The sequence below is a fragment of the Acomys minous genome (genome assembly GCF_964271855.1).
Source record: "Acomys minous genome assembly, chromosome: 7".
NCBI lineage: Eukaryota > Metazoa > Chordata > Mammalia > Rodentia > Muridae > Acomys > Acomys minous.
In genome coordinates this window covers 103,985,078-104,000,990 of record NC_140488.1, presented here as the reverse complement: position 1 = coordinate 104,000,990, position 15,913 = coordinate 103,985,078, and the positions used below count along the sequence as shown (strand labels likewise).

Here is a 15,913-nt window from a genome sequence, read left to right as displayed (position 1 = left end):
TACTGAGGAGAGGGGATGGGATGGGTACAACGGGGTGTAGAAGAACAACAGTCTCATTAATGATGGATCTTGAGCTAGATGGAAAGAGCCATCAGGATCCTTGGCAGTGGGAATGGAAGGACTTGTATGAGAACTGGTAGACATAAGGGTGCTAAATGGCTCGGTGGTTAAGAGCACTGTCTGTTCTTCCAGTGGACCTGGGTTTGATTCTCAGCAACCACATGGTGGCTCACAACCATCTATACTGGGATCTGAGGCTCTCTTCTGGCATGCAAGCATACGTTCAGATAGATAACTAAAATCCTATTTTAAAGTATTTGAAACAAGAAACAAGAGGTTGGAGCCCTTTGAAGGAATTTATTTTGAGGGGTTATTGAGGCTTAAGTAGAAGTGAGAATGGTCTATCAAGTATATTGAAAATGGGAAGAATTTTAGAGGTACTGTCTTGGTGGAGTTCATGCATCCATGCAGAGAGGGTAATCTGATCCGTAAAGTGACTTCACTGCATCTATGTGCCTATATGTGTGTGTTTAACTGAAACAGAATTACACACGGATTCCTTCCCCCTTCCCTACCCTTCCTCCCTCCAGCCCCTCCCAGGCGCCCTCCCTCCGACCTCCCCATATCCACTCCTTACTCTCAAGTTGATAGGCTCTTTTTGTTATTATTATTACATGCACATCTATGTATATATGAGTGGGAATGAACAAATATATAAATACAACCTGCTGAGTCCACTTTTGTTGGTTAAGTATTTACGGTTTCTAGTCTGACCATTCTGCATCGGACAACGAGCGAAGAGGCTTGTCCCTGGGAGAGGCTAATTCTTCATCCATCACTTATTAGTAGCCTGTACTTCTTTGTCTACGGGTAGAACCCAGGGACACATTTTCTTTCATGTTAAAATCTCCATTGATGTTGCCATTGTTCTGGTCTTATTTGTGCAGCCATTTCCGGGAGAAACTGTTTCACAGCAGACTTTCAAGTATTCTCACTCTTTCCACCCTCTCCTCCTCAATGTTTCCTAGGCCATAGATGCAGGAGCTGAGCTTCAAGTGTGTCCACTGGGACTGAGTTCCCCACAATCTGTTGGTCTCTGCCTTGTGTCCAGCTGTGGTTTCCTGCGCTGGTCTCCATTTGCTGTAGAGAGCAGCTTCCTTGATGAGGGTGGTAGCTGTACTTATCTGTGGGTATAAGAATAAGATTTAATATATAGTTAGGAAGCTGGGCATGGTAGCCCATGCCTTTAATCTCAGCACTCGGGGGTGGGGGATGGGGGCAGAGGCAGGTGATATCTGTGAGTTCAAGGCCAGCCTGGTCTACAAAGTGAGTCCGAGATAGCCAAGGCTACATTGAAAAGACATGTCTTGAAAACAAAAAAAAGAGTATAGTTAGGAGTTATGCTAGTCTAGCAAAGTGGCAGTAGTGTATACACTCTTTTCTGTGGTACATGACCTCACTAGCCCCAGGAAGTTGAGTAGGTATCAAGTACCAGGCACGATTTTCCTCCTATTAAGTGGGCTTTAAGTCTCTGAGAGTGCTGTTGGTTGCCCCTGACATGGGAGTGCCCCTTACTACACTCTCAGATATATCTTGCCATGGTGGTAATTGTTCTGGTTCATAGGTAAGATGACTGAGTGGGACTGTTTCATTGCCTCCCTCCCTTGGCAGCTTCCATAGTATTTTCTGGACTAGTGAACACTAGACCACAGGAAAGAGGCTTTCAGGTCACATCCAGCTCCAGTCATCTGGTTGTGTATCTTAAGTGTGTGGTGTCTTCAGCACTAGGGGCCCATCCTTAACCCATGAGAGGCAACCAAGGGCTACATCTATAATCCATCTTGTTTTGAGAGTCACTTGGCCAACCATTTGAGCCATGCTTGGTACTGCGGTATTTGTTAATCTATGATTCTTGTGGGGAGCATTGTCTGCTCAAGTGACTTAATATATAAATGTATACATGCACACACACACACACACACACACACACACACACATATGTGTGTATGTCTTATATACATACTCTTGTGTTGTGTAAAATCTTAGGTATATATAAAAAAGGCTTTATCAAATAATCTTGGTATTATTTCTCTCACATTCCTCCTTTATCTCTTTTTCTCTATCTGTGTTAACCTCCCTCTTTCCTCCCAAGTTGGACCCCTTCCCCATTTTTTTTTTTGTTTCTCACTTCATATTAACTGTATCCTGCTTACTATTCCTGTCTCAAGCCCAACACCCACCTACCCACTCCAGCTATGGTTTCTGTAATGGCTATTCTTATCGACTTTTCTACATCAGGAATTAACTAAAACACAAAATACCTGTGAGGAATTTTGTCTTAAATCATTTGAAGTGAGAAGAACCACTGTTCCCAGATCTTTTTAGGTGGGAAAGATCCACCTTTAACCTAAACTACGCCTTTTCTTGGCAGTTTTGCTCTCTGCCTGTCTGCCCTCACTCTCACTGGCGTGCCCATGTCCTCCATGGCACTGGAGCCCATGTCTTCAGAATTCTGGCATATACTGAAGAGTAGCTGAAACATCCAGCTTTGGAGACTGAACAACTACTGGATTCTTAGACCTTCTGGAACCACATCTTCATTATTCATTTGTCTGTTGATGGACCTTTAGTTTGCTTCCATTTCCTAGCTATAGAGAAACAGTGAAGATAGCTGAGAAAGTATCTGTGAAGCAGGATGTCCCTTAGACCTATTCCTAAGAGGGTATAGCTGGGTTATTTGGTAAATTTACTTTTAGCTTTTTGAAGGGTCTCCATAGTGACTTAGAGTGGCTGCACCCCCATTCTGCATTCCCACCAACAGTGAATGAGGGCTCTTCACTTCTACATCAGCCTTTGCTGTCGGTGGCTCTGTTAATCTCAGCCATTCTGACTGGGCTGAGATGAAATGTCAACGTTGTCTTAAGTTTACATTACCCTAATTGCTAAGGAAGATGAATACTTTTCCAGGTATTTCTTAGGCGTTTCTATTTCTTCTGTTGAGCCGGTCTAGGTCCCCAGCCCACTTCTTAATTGGGTTGTTTGTTTCCTTGGTTCTTTGTTCTTTGAATTCCTCATATATTGTGGATGTTAATCCCCTGTCAGATGTGCAGCTGGCAAAGATTATCTCCCATTCTGTGGGCTTCCTCTTCACTTTATTATTTCCTTAGCTGCACAGAAGCTTTTTAGTTTTATGAGGTCCCTGTTGTCTATTGTTGGCCTTAATTCCTGAGCACATGCAGCCCTGTTCAGAAAGCCCTTTCCTTGATCTATATCTTGTAGGATACTGCATGTGTTTACTTCTAAGAGTTTTGATGTTTCACGTTTCAAATTGAAGTTGCTGGTACACTTGAATCTAATTTTTGTGCAGGGTGATAGGTCTGAGTATAATTTCATTCATCTACATGTGGCCATACAGTTTTCAACTTTTAAGCACCACTTGTTAAAGATGCTCTCTTTAGTGGTTTGGTTTTGTTTTGTTTTTGGTTTGTCTGGTTTTGCCTCTTTATCAAATACCAGATTGCTGGAGTTACAAGTACTCACATTTGGGTCTTCTATTTTGTTCCATTGGCATTCATGTCTGTTTTTATGCCACTGCCACATTGTTTTTGTTACTATAGCTCTATAATATATCTTGAATTCTGGAATAGCAACCCTACCAGCATTGTTTTTTTGCTTTGGTTGTAGATGTGCAGCTTGACTGGTGCCTGCACCACCTCCTACAACAAACTCTTCTGGATCTGAACCATCTTATGGTCCCTCTCTGGTAGAGGTGATGAGTCAGAGGAGGTTCCAGGGTATGGTGGACAGGGCAGAGAGTAAGGGACCAGGACTGCAGTCACTAGAAGAATTTTAATCCCTTGGCCATGGCCCTATTGCTTGAGAAGAGGTTCTTGAGGAACTCCTCTGACTCTGAGGAAAGGATGTTTAAGAGGTTTAGGGTGGCTGAGAACAGGGGGATGTTCTTGAAGTACTTGAAGCCCAGCTTCTTGAAGCAGCGTAGTGGTGAGCTGTCAGAACCCTTGGTGAAGCCCTCGTTTTCCTGGCCCTCACCAGGCAGCAGCATTACTTTGTAACACACACTGGCTTCCCATGCAGCTTGTTTGGGTGGCTCATGGCTGGCTGGGCCTGGCTGCTATCTTCCCTCTGCACCAGCACATCCTCCTCCTTGTTGAGCAAGATCTTCACCCACTTCACATAACCACAGATACTGAAGAGAATAAAGGGGTTTGGATGTGTGACTTTCAGGGCTCAGGTTGCTGACCAGCAAGATGGCACCTGCCAGACTTGGAATGCTGATGCAGCCTGATGCAGCTGCAGCTGTTACTAATGGTGTGCCTGGTGGAGATTGGAGAGGAAGAAGACAGTAGACATCAGGGTCAAAAAGGACAGTGCTGTAGCCATGGCCTGGTCCAGCAAGGACTGTCTGTTCCCAAAGGCATGTCTTGGAGAGCAGATTCATGACTATTATTGTACATGATGTTGCAAATGGTGAAGTGTCTTCCTAGGATTCTGACGCTGTGATAAACACCATGACCAACAGAAAAGGCTTTATTTCAGTTTACACCTCTCAGGTCACACTCTGTCACCAAGGGAAGTCAGGGCAAGAGCTCAAGGCAGGAACCTGAAAACAGGAACTAAAGCAGAGGCTATGGAAAAATGCTATTTACTGGCTTGCTTTCATGGCTTTTTCAGTCTGCTTTCTTATATACCTCAGGACCCGCCTGTCCACAAATTGGTACCATCCACAGTGGGCTGGGCCCGGCCACATCGATCATTAATCAAGACAATACCTCCACAGATTTACCTACAGGCCAAACTTATGGAGATAGTTTCTCAACTAAGATTTCCTCTTCCCAGCTAGGTCTAGTTTTATTGTCAAGTTGACAAAAACCAAGCAGCATTGTGAGCTTGAAAAAGTTGGCGTGTGGTACGCAGCAGGCATGTGTCTGTTCTGGCTATGCAGAGACCGCTGAGCTTGCTGGATGTTCATGTGGTGGGCACAGAGCAGCAGCACCTGGAACTGGTTGTTCTTAGTGAAAATGATGATCTTGAGGACAGTGACACTTGGAGAAGATCTGGTGTGGAGCATCAAGGTCACTGGGTAGCAGAGATTTTTTTTTCATGATGATCTCAAGTTCAGGGTTCTGGCCCAGTAGAGGCCATGAAGGCCAGGTTTCCCAAATGTACCACTTTCACCACCTGCAAGGCTACCTGGGCATGCGCCTTGTTTGGGGGGAAGCTGTTGATGTTGAGCACTTTGTGATTCAAGAACTAGACCTAGTTGGGCTGGGATCATGGCATCTATACCACCAATATGTAGCAGTTCGCAGCTTCCTGCTTGTCTATCTCAGTGAAGCCTTGGTTCTTCCCCTTCCATAGGAGAAGGCTGGTAACCTTCCAATCGGCAGTGTCAGGTGCTTGTACAGCAGTACAAGGGCTACAATCCCAACACTTGGGAGACAGAGGTAGGAGGATTAGGATTTCTCCTTGACTACATCCTCTCAAAAAAGCAACAAACACAAGGAACAATTCAAGATTTAGAACATGATAGTTTCTATTCTAAGGTTACACCATGTGTAATTTTTAAATATTTGAGATAAGATTCATGGATACCCCTCAGTTATTTGAGTCTTGATTTAAGCATGGTAGATCAGCTATTTCCTTATTTAAAAGCTAATGTCTGAGCAAAATCCGCCTTCAGACACAAACCAGACCCCAAAACTTCCAATAACCAGGGGCAAACAAATTCTCATGATTATCTATGACTCACAATTATCAGTATCTTTTTCAGGGACTAATTCTGAAATTTACTTTTGTTTGAGCTTGTTTACAGTATTTTGCTAAAGGTTCTATGGCTTTTAAAAGCATACTTACATAAAAATTGTTTTGCCTTAAGTCGAGCTAAATAACTGTAACAGCTGTCCTTGTTAATTTTTTATAGTTTGTTTCTCAAGGAAATGAGCGGGATGTTAGGTTTACACAAGCTTTCAATAAAGATGGCTAGGGAGGTGAAGGCAACAATGTCAGGAGTTCCAGGCCAAGCAGAGTGACATAGGAAGTTTGAGGCCAACCTGGACTACATGAGCCCCTGTCTGAAAAAAACAAACACTAAAGATACCTAAAGCTGCAAGGCTTTCCTGTCATTGTTGGTAGTAGTTTCTCAGGGTGGGGATGTTTTGCCTAACTCAGGCCTTGTGACGTTTGACTTGAGATGGGAAACAGCATGAGATAGCTACATGTGGCTATGTCATTTACACATTACAGTAAATTCCTGGTTATGCAGCAGGGGTTCCTTGTGCCTTCAACCTACTAAGTGGCCTTGAAGGAGCTTCATTTTCTGTTCCTCAAAGGTGTCAGTGTAATATCTTCATTTATTTACACACTCATCCATAAGCTTTTTCTAGCAGATGTATTTTTTCTATATGCTAATTGCATTTGGTAAAATTGTGCCTTTGGCCCTACACACCAGCTTGACTTTGTTCTGGCTTCTGGGTTAGTTATTTGAAATATGAATTTTACCATAGACCATACCATTCTTCTATAAAAACAATATGGCTTGTCTGGTGGTGGAACAATAGGGATTCTCAATATAAAAAGATCAAGGTGAATTCTGTCTTGCAGCAGGGGTCCAATACTTGTGAGTTGTTGGGCTGGAGAGATGGCTTAGTGGTTAAGAGCACTGCCTGCTCTTCCAAAGGACCCGGGTTCAGTTCCCAAGATCCACATGGCAGCTCACAACTGTCTGTAACCCCAAGATCTGAAACTCCCACACCAACAGACATAAGTTAAAATTTAAAAAAATATTAAAAAATAAAAAATAAAAATAAAAAAAATCTTTAAAAAAATATTTGTGAGTTGTACCTGTAAGAGCTCAGGATAATTCTCATGATAACTATCAGAGGTAAGTCCCCCTGTGTTTCTGTCAAGAAGAAAGAAACACAAGGCATTCTGGAATGTACCAGAGCATTCTGTTTTGAACAGAGACTTCCAGAAAGTCAAACTGTTCTATCAGAATCTAAACTATTGATGTTTCATGAGGGTCCAAGCAGCCCAGAGGAAGGAAAATGTCCAACTGCTGTTCTCTTTATGAGGGTATAGATACTAAACTTAAAGTTCAAAGGTGGGCTCACAGAAAGCCTGAATTCTAATCATAGGAGTAGACTACGTGTGTCCTCCTTCCTCCACACTTGACTACCACGTCACTGAAGGACTGATTACAGAAGTTATAGCCAGTTTTACAAGGTACACTGAAACAAAAGAGAAACGCAAATTGAAGAGACAGGAAATATAAGAAACAGACTCGGATATGGCAAGGATGTTGGCATTGTTAAGCCAGAAATTTTAAACATTTATGATTAATAAGTTTTCATTGTCAGTTTTGCATACCAACTTGGGGTGGATGGAACAAGGGAAGCCCAGAAATCTCGTTAGACCTTATTCTAAAAGGTATTTTTGAAAGTGAAAGATATTTTCATAATCTTGATTGTAAGGATGGATTTTATGAATACATTTGTTAAAACAGTAAAGTGTACAATTGAAAGATGTGCAATCGTTTGTAAGCCAACTGTACCTCACTATGAAGCATAATTGTTCTAGTAGAAGCAAGTTTCTCATAACCACAGGAGGGACTTACTTGTATGTGTTGCAATAGAATACTGGCTCAGAATTGGAGCTCCTGGTGTGACTCAATGGAGAGAAAGACAGAGAGAAACAGAGGTGGAGATGTGTACAGAGATATGTGCACATGGATTCTCTTTATTAACTGAGAGATCTTGAAGCAATGGAACCCCAGAACACACTTAGTACTAGTCTTCATGTTTTGGTTATTCTGTTTTATTTTGTTTTTGAGATAGGGTCTCATTTAGTCCTGGCTGACTTGGAATCCGTTATGTGGTCATGACGGGCCTTGAACTCCTGATGGGGAAACAGGAAGGTGCCACCATACCTGGAGTACTAGTGCTCATGAATACCATGTAATGCTAGAAGAAATGAGAGTTGCAGAAAGTACTCAAAGAATGACAAAAGCATGTCAAAGGAACACAGGACTTAACTTGAAGGGACGCTCATTTTCCAGACCTAGAATACTTAAGTATCAAAATATACAATGATAGAATTAAATTATAACACGCCTAACAAAACAATGAAACACAATCCAGTGTAAGTAGACCCAAATTTTTAATGAAACTATAGTCTCAAAGCATCCTCCATGAAAGTTCTGACATCTATTTCTGTTGTGTGTTGGGGGGGCAGAGTAGTGGGTGTACGTGTGCCATGGTACAAGTATGGAGACCAGAAAACCTTGTGGGAGTTGGTCCCTCTTTCTAGCATGTGGGGCCCAAGGGTCGAACTTGAGGGGTTAGGCTTAGAGGTAAATGCCTTTGCCTTTACTCAGTGAGCCATCTAACCAGGCCCCAAATGCTTAATAATTGCAAACATTATCTTTAAAAATCCTGGTGTATTCCATGCTGGTAAGATGATCAAGTAAACATCGGCACTAATAGAAAGGAAGTGCATAAGAGTAAAGCAGCTGAGAACTGTGACAAAAGCACAGCATGCCTACAATAGCTCTGTCACGATCCACAACTTGACCTTGATTATGAGCAAACCAAAACCAAGGCATAATTTACAAAACTATTAGCCTATATATTCAAAAGTATTGAGACTATAAACATCAGGGAAATACAATAGAATTATTCCTAACTGAAGATAAATAAAAAATGAATTATGTGGTACATGATTTTAAGTAAATCCCCTCTACATGAAGAATGTTGTTATGGTAGTATGTTATGATTAATAAGTAAGGGGCTGGAGAGATGGCTCAGAGGTTAAGAGCACTGACTGCTTTTCCAGAGATCCTGAGTTCAATTCCCAGAAACCACATGGTGGCTCACAACCATCTATAATGAGATATAATGCCTTCTTCTGGCCTGCAGGTATACATTCAGGCAGAACATTGCATATGTAATAATAAATAACTAAATTTAAAAAAGTAATGAGTGAGAATTACATGGTAACAATGCATTAGTATAATTTACTTATTTCAATGGTTGCATTTGGGTTGTGTAGAAGAGTGTCCTAATTATAGAAAAGTTATATTAAAGTATTCATGCAGAATTGAAGAAGTGTCAGTTATAGAGCATATGACTTTAGCTAGTAGGAATGCTTCCAAGAGGTTTATTTTACATAAGGACACTATAGTTAATAGCAATACACTTAAAATTGCTGAGAACAGGTGTTATATCTTCTCATCACAACCAATAAATAATAAAGAAATGACAATTCTATTTGGCCATTCCAAGCTGTGTGCATAATTCAAAATATCATGCCAATATACCATAAACATTCACAATTTTTATTTATTCATCAAAAATGAAAATAAACAAAATATAGAACACTTTGAGCATAACAGAATAGCATTTGTTGCCTCCCCCACCCCAAGGTAATGACTAGTTCTTTATTTTGTAGTTCCAGGAATGAACCCCAGGGCTTCACTGATGCTATGCAAATGCTCAGTCACTGAGCTAAGCCTCCAGACCAGTCTCACTTTTATCATAAGTGATTTGTCTGTTTTAGACTTTCATGTAAATGAAACTACACTGCAAAAAAAGGGTATTCAGAAATCTAGAGTTTTATGTTGACGACTTGGTTGTAAATGTTTTAGAGGAAAAGTTCCCATACTTCCAAATATTCTTTAAGTTTTCAACAATGATAAGATTAAAAGTCTCAACAAGGCCGGGCGTGGTGATGCACGCCTTTAGTCCCAGCACTCGGGAGGCAGAAGCAAGTGGATCATTGTGAGTTCGAGGCCAGCCTGGTCTACAAAGCAAGTCCAGGACAGCCAAGGCCACACAGAGAAACTCTGTCTCGGAAAAAAAAAGTCTCAACAAAACCATAGGTGTTTTTAAAGAAAGCCAAGTTGCAATTTTATATAATTTTCTAAATTTTAAAATTAAAATATCACACCATTTCCCCCTTCCATTTTCTTCCTTCAGTCCTCCTTGCCTTGTCTCTTTCACTAAATCATCATTGTTACAGATGTATATGAATGCTTGATTATATAAATCCAACCTGTACAATCTGTTTATTGTTACTTGTATGTATAGAATTTCAGGGCTGATCACTCAGTGTTGAATAACTAACTAGGGGGCTCATCCTTGGAGAAGTTTTTTTCCTCTCTCTGCCTACAGGACTTTAATTATGGATAGTTAAAATAAGATGTCCCCCTTTTATGCTAGCTTGTCTATTGGTGGTGTGCTTGTTCAGGCCAGGTGTGGTGGTGCATGCCTATAATCCCAGCAAGCGGATCTCTGTGAGTGCCAAGCCAGCCCGGTCTACAGAGCAAGTTCAGGACAGCCAAGGCTACACAGAGAGAAGCCTTGTCGGAAAAAGAAAAAAAGAAAGAAAGAAAGAAAAAAGAATGGCCCCCAAAAGGCTCATAGATTTGAATGGTTGGTCTGTAGGGAGTGGTGCTACTTGACAGGGATTAGGAGGTGTGGCCTTATTGGAGTTTCAAATGCTCAAACCAGACCCAGTGTTACTCTTTCTTCCTGCTGCCAGCTGATCAGGATGTAGAACTCTCAGCTACCTCCCAGCACCATGATGTGTGCCTGATGAAAATGGACTAACCCTCTGAAGTGTAAGTCTGCCTCAATAACATGAATCACTGGGTAAATGTGTGGAACCCTTAATAGATAAATGTGTGGAAGCGCAACTTCTGATTAAGGATTGCTCACCCCCACGCTGTGTTTTACATGTGAGAAAGCAAGGTTTCAAGCTAAAAAGAAGTCAGAAGTAGTGATATGCCCTTACATTCCCAGCTACTCAAGAAGATGAGGTAAAATGACCATTCGCAGCCAGCAGTTCACAGCCAGCCTGGACAGCACCACAAAGCCTCATTGATAAGCAAACAAGAATCTAGAAGGTTGAGCACTGTAGACAAAAAAACAAACAAAACAAACAAAACAACAACAACAACAAAAAACAAATTACACAGAATTATTCCAGGGAAGAAATAATCAGCAAAGACAATCCACCAGACGTGGCTGGAAATCAGAGCATATACTTCTTACAATAGCTTACCTGAATATATGTTAACCAAAGAAAAAGGATGAGACCTTATCTACAAACTGGAACATGGAAGTTATCCACAGGACAAAAATAAAAGGAAGCCACTGAAAACTGACAGAATGGAGGCGGAGAGACTAGGAAGTACTTCAAATCTATTTTGCACTTAAATTTAAAAATTGAGATGAAATGGACCAAGCTCTCAAATACCCAATTGAAAACAAATAACTTAAATCATTCTACAACTTGTAGGAAACAAACTCTCTAAGACTATTAGAGAGTTTTTTGAGACAGGGTTTCTCTGTGTTAGCCTTGACTGTCCTGGACTTGCTTTGTAGACCAGGCTGGCCTCAAACTCACAGTGATCCGCCTGCCTCTGCCTCCCAAGTTCTGGGATTAAAGGTGTGTGCCACTGTGCCCGGCAGTCTATTAAATATTTAAAGAGGATGTAATCCCAATTCTTCTCAATCTATACTAGAAAACAAAAGAATAATAACACTGCTCAGGAAAATATATGGGACCAGCATTAGTTTAAACATACACAGACACTAGAGGAAAGAAAACTATATCCATACCTTCCACAATTATGAATATAAAAATCTTGAAAAACGATGGCTAATAACATATAGTAATATATAAAAATAGTACTATCTCACAACCAGAGAATACAAAGTTGGCTAAATATTCTTAAGGTAATCAATACAATCCACATTATCAAGCTAAATAAATCAAACCACATTAGTTGGTACATAAAAACATTGAATAAAGCAAACATTTATTTATGAAGACAAACTCTCAGTAAACTAAAACACGTCATCACATCATAATCCCACACCTCCTCATCCCCAATGCACAGCTGCATCTTGGCCCTAAGTAATGGAGAAAGATGTGCCATATCAAATCTTTTGTACTTGGAAAGTAATCAGACAGTTGGAAAATCTATTTGAATGTTTGTTAGATCTTTCAAAATCTCCTTGGGAACTTCCAAGGAAGTCAAGATAAAGGGATCAGGTCAAATGGGAAAGGTTCCGGCCTTTTACAAAGGGATGTACTCTAGAGATAAAGTGGAAGACGTCTTTAGGGTCTGTTAATGATCGCGGGGCCATTAGGCAAGGAAAACCACATCAACCCCAAAGACAATAAGAGGTGCAAGGAGAAGGGATGGAAGTCAAGGGTGTTCCAACCTTTCTGATCTTTCTTTGTAGAAGATCTAGTTTCTTTTTTTATATTTTTAGATTGATTTATTACAGAAAAATAATGAATATAAGCCCAGTCACTCCCTTACACATGAAGAATGTCGTCATTCTTCTTGATGACATAAACAATAGCTCCTTCCTAAAAGGACAGTTTGTCTTCCTTGTCTTTTGTCCACATTGCTACAACTAGCTGGGGCAGGAAACAAAACAGGATGCGAACAGGAGTACTATCCCTAGAAAAACAAAACTAGATAATCACTCAAACACAACAACTTTCTAAACATAGACTAAAATTTATGTGTATATATTGTCTATTTAACGACCATCCCCATAAAATGAAATCCATTTTCCAGAAGCGGGGTCCTAAATCAAACATAAATGTCACACACACAAAAAAAGGAAGAAGGAAGAAGCACTGCCACAACATTTAGTTAAACTTACTTCCCTTCCATAGGTATTGGAGAAAGGACATTATGATGGAGATAACCAATCTCAGAACCATGGAAAGATGCCTGCTTCTTCCCGTAAGCCTGAAGCACCATAGTGTGTAAGAGAAGGCTAATGTTTCAACATTATAATTCTCCTGGTGTTGAGAGCTCCAATGTGAGAGGCAAGTGAGAGATGGCAGGCTACAGGAACAGCAGGTCCACATCTCCTTGCTAGAGTTTGCATTGTTCACTGAATGCTGGTTAAAGTCCCACAAGTTAAAGGCAGGAATAAGAGAGAATCTACTAGTTTTCAGAAAGCTCAGAGAATCCTCGCAGAAGTACCCATTTTACAGACAAATGGGTTGCTGCAAATCACATAGGCAAAGCAAGGGGTGCTGAATTCTTCAACATGAACTGTTGTTTGACAGTAAAATGAGGGGGCTTGGCTTTCCTGGTCCCTAGGAACCTGTTGGATGCTGACCATGCCCTGGTCTTAGCCCTCCCCACTCTAGGACTTAACTTGCGAACATGGCCAGCTAGTCCAGAAACTAATACTGACATTGATTTGGACAAACAGGCCATAATTACTGGGAGTTTTAATCAACTTATACCAGTTCAGTTGTCTTTCATTTTGTCCTGGGCCTCGGTGCTGACAAGGAGGGAAGGGCTGTACTGCAGTAAGAACGAAAGGGATCAACAGTCCTGGACAGTAGAACAGCGGCTGTAGTCCACACCAGGGTCCTCTGGCCTCAGAGTGGAAAAGAGGCTGATCGTGCCCCAGCTCGTAGGAGAGTTCAAAGCACAGAGCTAAATCCCCATCCCACACAGGCACCACCAAACAGTTTCTGTTCTCTACAACAGCCAAGCTCCAGACATGTGCCCATGTTCTCGTTGTCCCTGTCTCTGTAAAGAAACATTACATGCCCTATATTACAACTCCTGCAGTACTACTGTTCTGTGCATCTCTTCCTGACCTTTGACATCAGAATGTTCAGGAGACAAAAATCACTGGCATCTAGTGCAGAAGCTGTGCTTCCCAGTTGTGGGGTATCAGACAACTCACGACGCCTCTCCTCTGCTGGATTTAAAATAGACTAGTGATAAATAATGGCCTTCTGTGGTCGTAGGTAATATGTAGCATCATCACAGGTTATAAATCCTTATGTTCAGCCTCAAAACATAGAGAATCTGCTAAATATTCTTTCAAAACATATTACCAGGGCTTGGCAAGATGGCTCAGTGGTTAAAGAAACTCGACAGCAAGCCTGATGACTTGAGTTCCATTCCAAGATCTGCATGGTAGAAAGAGAGAAGCAACATCCAGAACAACAGAAGCTCCACATGGGCTCCATAGCACATGTGCCCTAAAAAGTAAATAAATAAGAGGTAAAAATTAAAAATGTATGCTGCATTATGTCACTAATTTAATATTACCACATTAATACTGTAAATGTGCTAAGAGAACCAGGGTACCGCCACAAGTTCTCCTGTGGCTTTTTCCCTTATATCACGTGATAAGGGTCTTTAAAACATTAACTCATATAATTTCTCATTCCCAGCATTAAATTTACCTCCACTGTGGTTACATTGGAATATCTTATCCCTTACTAAAGTCCACCCAACCTTTGTTGTCTTTGTTACTTTCCTATTACTGTGACAAAATTCTATGACCAAGGAAACTTATGAAAGGAAGCATTTAATTGGGCTTAACTCTTTCAAAAGGTTAGAGCCCATGATGGCAAGGCAAAAGCATGGTGGTAGGAACAGCTGGAGCTCCCATCTTCTCACCCCCAGTGATGCACCTTCTCCAGCAAAGCCACACATTTTTTTCATTAATTATTTTAATTTAGTTTACATCCCAGTAGGAAGTTTCTCCTCCTCCTCTCCTCCCTCTCTCACCTCCCTTCCCCTCCCCCAATGTCACCTCCTCCAAATCCCCCATCTCTTTTCTTCTCAGAGAAGGGGAGATCTCCCATGGATATCAACCTGCCTTGGCATATCAAGTAGGACTGGGTGCTTCTTCTTCTTCTTCTTCTTCTTCTTCTTCTTCTTCTTCTTCTTCTTCTTCTTCTTCTTCTTCTTCTTCTTCTTCTCCTTCTTCTTTTCCTTCTTCTTCTTCTCCTTCTTCTTCTGCTTCTTCTTCTTCTTCTTCTTCTTCTTCTTCTTCTTCTTCTTCAAGATTTATTTATTTATTATTATATACACAGTGCTCTGCCTGAATGTATTCCTGCAGGCCAGAAGAGGGCACCAGATCACATTAGAGATGGCTGTGAGCCACCGTGTGGTTGCTGGGAGTAGAACTCAGGACCTCTGGAAGAACAGACAGCGCTCTTAACCTCTGAGCCATCTCTCTAGGCCCTGGGTGCATCTTCTATTGAAGCAAAATCACGTTTTAATCTTTTCCAAATAGTTTCATCAGCTGAGGACCACATGTTCAAATACATGAGCCTATGGGTGCCATTCTCACTTAAACCAACACATTTGTCTCAACTGATGGGAATTTAACACCAGTCAATGAGGAAGGCAACGTGGACCTGCTGTTCCTGTAGCCTGCCCATTTCTCACTTCCCTCTCACATTGTAGCTCACAACACCAGGATAATTATAATGTTGAAACACAACATTTTCTCACACACTATGGTCCTTTTTTCCCCCCACAAGCTCAGGTCTTCTGTCAACAAAATCTCCATCCATTTGCATGTGCTAAGCATACTATAAGATTTGGACATTTTTTAGAACCAAAGAGGAAAATGGGTATTTTTAGAAACTGTAAAAGACTAAATGGGTTTTGACTTTTGACAGAGTTCTTTATTAAAGGAATATTTTGTGAATATATGTAAGATTATATGGCAACCTTTTTTTTTTTTTGGTTCTTTGAGACAGGATTTCTCTGTGCAGCCTTGGTTATCCTGGACTCCCTTTGTAGACCAGGCTGGCCTCAAACTCACAGCAATCCACCTGCCTCTGCCTCCCGAGTGCTGGGATTAAAGGCGTGGGCCACTACGCCCAGTCCAATCACTAATTTCTTGATTAATAAGACAAAGTCACCCTGAAATTCACACCTATATGATTGAATAAACTTAAGTGTAATACCATGCAAAGTATATATAATCTTGGAGAAAATGATCCAAAGGAAAGAAATCCCACTTTATAAAGTCCAGCAGATAACATCCATGACATACATGTTCATAAGGTAAACAATAACTTGTCATGTCAGAGAATTCAG

The 15,913-nt window shown here is 41.1% G+C and overlaps 1 long non-coding RNA gene across 1 annotated transcript in view; it reads right to left on the bottom strand.

The window, feature by feature from the left end:
• Positions 1-342: 342 nt before the first annotated feature.
• LOC311602309 overlaps positions 343-15,913 on the bottom strand; it is a 33,240-nt gene continuing 17,669 nt past the window's right edge. Inside the window, exons 2-3 of the long non-coding RNA XR_014780724.1 lie at positions 13,906-14,052; positions 343-1,184 (exon numbers count right to left, since the gene is read on the bottom strand). This is a non-coding gene — a long non-coding RNA (uncharacterized lncRNA). The remainder of the gene's footprint in view (positions 1,185-13,905; positions 14,053-15,913) is intronic.